Raw genomic sequence first — 3,554 nt, forward strand, 5'->3', positions numbered from 1 at the left:
GCCAGGGGGCGCCAGCCCGCGGCCACGTGACCCCGCCCCGCCCAATGCAGAGATCGGCTGCTGAGTCCACACCTGTGGAATGGGGAAGACGAACTGGGAGGATCCAACCGGGACCCTCTCTGAAACACACCCTTCCCGGACTTGACGTTCGGATGCCTAATACGCACCTTAACTTGACCTTGTCCAAGCAGAACTTCCCCACCTCACCAGCTTCTGCTCCCCGCCTCCCCGCCGTCTTTCCCAGTTGCATCCTCCCAGCTGCTCAGGCCCAAGACCCTCGGAGTCATCTGGATCGTTCCCTTTCTCTCAAACTCTGCGTCCCATCCATTGGCAACTCGTGTAGATTCCTCCTTCTAAATCTGAAATCTCACGACCACCTACAGGGCCACTACCCTGGTCTAAGCCTCCTCCTGGCTCTCCGCAGCCTCCTAACAGGTCTCCCCATGTCCCGAGCTGCCCAACGTCATACAGAACCAGGTCCACCCACCTTTGTGTCTACCCATAAGGTCGGGTTTTTATTGATGCTATTTCAATCACAAAAGTTAGGCACCACATGGAGTTCCCAAGAAGGCAGTTCTTCTTAAGACCACCTGTTCACTTGGTAGTCAGAGCCGTGGGCATGCAGGCTGGAGCCACTCCACAGGTCAGACTGTCTTGCAAACCACACATAGTATTATATGTAAGGATATAAGGATATAAATGTTACAGATGAAAATTTCACATCAAACACAGGAACATTTAACATCAAGAGAAAAGGGGTTAACGAACCAGTCCAAGGAGAGTGTTATGGACAGAGTCCTGGCCTGATGGGGATAGTCGTCAAGGGCTTGCAAGGAACAGTCCTTGATTTGAGTAGAGCCTTCAGAGGCAGACACCAGGTGCTGGTCACAAGTGATAGCAAGACTCAGTCTGTTAAGGTGGCGGTGTCTAGCTGCTTAAGTCCTGCTCATTTTATGGCCCTTGAGTCCTCTGATGAGGACTTATAGTAAAGGGCGATGCCCTTATCTGGTTGGGTGTTGTCTCCGTTGGTTAGGTGAACATCTGGACCCTGTTGGCTTGATGCCTTTTGAAATGTAAGATGGAGTTTTTTTAAAACTTTATTTATTTATTATTTTTTGGGACAAGGTGCCTGTCGCCCACACTGGAGTGCAGAGGCACAATCATTGCTCACTGCAGTCTCACGATCATTGCTCACTGTAGCCCCAAACTCGTGGGTTCAAGGAATCCTCCCACCTCAGCTTCCTGAGTAGCTAGGACTACAGGCACATACCACCATGCTGAGCTAATTAAAAAAAAAAAAAACTGGCCAAGCACTGTGGCTCACGCCTGTAATCCCAGCACTCTGGGAGGCCGACATGGGCAGATCACGAGGTCAGGAGATCGAAACCATCCTGGCTAACGCAGTGAAACCCCATCTCTGCTAAAAATACAAAAAGTTAGCTGGGCATGATGGCACACACCTATAGTGCCAGCTACCCCAGAGTCTGAGGCTGGAGAATCGCTTGAACCCGGGAGGCAGAGGTTGCAGTGAGCCGAGATCACACCACTGCACTCCAGCCTGGGCAACAGAGTGAGACTCCATCTCAAAAAAAAAAAAAAAAAAAGTGTAGCGATGAGGTCTTACTATGTTTCTAGGACTGGTCTCAAAACTCCTAGGCCCAAACAATCCCCCACCTCAGCCTCCCAAAGTGCTGGGATTACAGGCATGAGAGAATGCGCCCAGTGATGGAGTCTTTTTCTAAGATGGAATGACTTATGTCAAGGGTTCTCTATACACCTCCCTTACCCTTCCCTGCTACAGTCTGCTCTCCACTCAGCAGCTAGAGTGATGTAGGTCAAGACCTTCCTCTGCTCAAAACCCTCCAATGGTTCCCATCTCACTTGGGGTAAAAACTGAAAACCCCACAGTAGCTCACAAGGCTCCAGATGATCCTATCACCCTCTTACCTCCCTAACTCCAGTTCCTATTATTTTCGTTCACTTCTCTGCCACCTCACTGGCTTCCTGACCCTTGCGTCAGAGTCTTTGCATTTCCTGTTCCCTCTGCCTGGAACCCTGTTCTCCCAGGTAGCTTCCTGGCTCACTCCTCATTTCCTTCAAGTCTTTGTTGACACTTTACCTTCCCTGACCACCCTATTCAATATGGCAGCCCTCCACCCCCCAGTTCTCTCTATCACCCTTCCCTACCTTGCCTTTTCTCCTTCTCATGCACCATATAACTTATTAATTATGTTACATGTTTTTCTATACCCAGTAGAAGGTTGTTCACTGCTGTATTCCTGCATTCATTCTCTTTCTCTTCTTTCTTTCTTTCCTTCTTTCTTCTTCCTTCCTTCCTTTCCTTCTTTCTTTCTTTTCTTTTCTTTCTTTCTTTTCCTTCCTTTCTTCCTTCCTCTCTCTCTCTCTTCCTTTCCTTCCCTCCCTCTCTCTTTTCTCTTTCTTCTTTTCTTTTTCTTTCTTTCTCTCTCTTCCTTCCTTCCTTCCTCCCTCCCTCCCTTCCTTCTTTCTTTCTTCCTTTTTTTCTTTCTTCTCTTTCTTTCCTTTCTTTCTTTCTTTCCTTTTCTTTATTAAGAGATGGTGTCTTGCTCTATCACTCAGGCTTGAGTGCAGTGTCATGGTCACAGCTCACTGCAGCCTCCAACTCTTGGGCTCAAGCAATGCTCCCTTCTCATCCTCCTGAATAGCTGGGACTACAGGCGAGTGCCACCATGCCTGGCTAATTTTTTGTAGAAATGGGGTCTCACTATGTTGCCCAGGCTTATCTTAAACTCCTGGGCTCAAGTGATCCTCCCACCTCAGCCTCCCAAAGTACTGGGATTACAGGTGTGAGCCACTGTGCCTAGCCTATCCCCAGTTTCTAGAACTATGCCTGGCACATAAGAAACATTTATTAAACGTTTGTTGAATGAATGAGTGGTTTAAATGAGAGGATGAATTTCACAGCACTTCGTAGTCTGCTCAGCCCTATAGTAAGCAGGTTGATAGAGGCAGTATATTCAGGGAGACAGGCAAGCACTCATTGTTCACCAATACTGATTTCACCCTCATTTTATTATGACAATCACAAATATATGACAAAACCTTCAAATGGAATGAGATAGTATGCAGTGGAAAGAAAGTCCTGAGACCCCAGCCCCACTCCCCAGAGGAAAGCTCCATCAGTGTTTTCTTCCGTATTCTTCCTGAAAGATAACTATTAAAGTACTGAAGTGTGTCATTGCAGAGAAGATGCAGCAATATGTATATTTTTAATGCTAAGATACAAAGGGGAGACAGAGATTTCAGAGTATTTCTGCCCACTGCTGTGCTGGGCCCAGTTATGTATACGCAGACCATGGGGCAAACATGAAGACATAGCTGCACACCTGTCCCTCCCCCACCGGGTGCCCTCTCTCACGCACGCACAAACATGCATACACAGATTAGGAAGGAGGCCTCAGGTGCCAGCAGACTTGATAGGCAACCTCCCCAACACTCCTTATCCTCACTCACACCTTCCCTCCATTTTCCCCCAAAGACAAGGAACACACATGCACAGACACACACACACACAC

This window comes from Mandrillus leucophaeus, unplaced genomic scaffold, assembly GCF_000951045.1.
Source record: "Mandrillus leucophaeus isolate KB7577 unplaced genomic scaffold, Mleu.le_1.0 Scaffold3, whole genome shotgun sequence".
Classification (NCBI taxonomy): Eukaryota; Metazoa; Chordata; class Mammalia; order Primates; family Cercopithecidae; genus Mandrillus; species Mandrillus leucophaeus.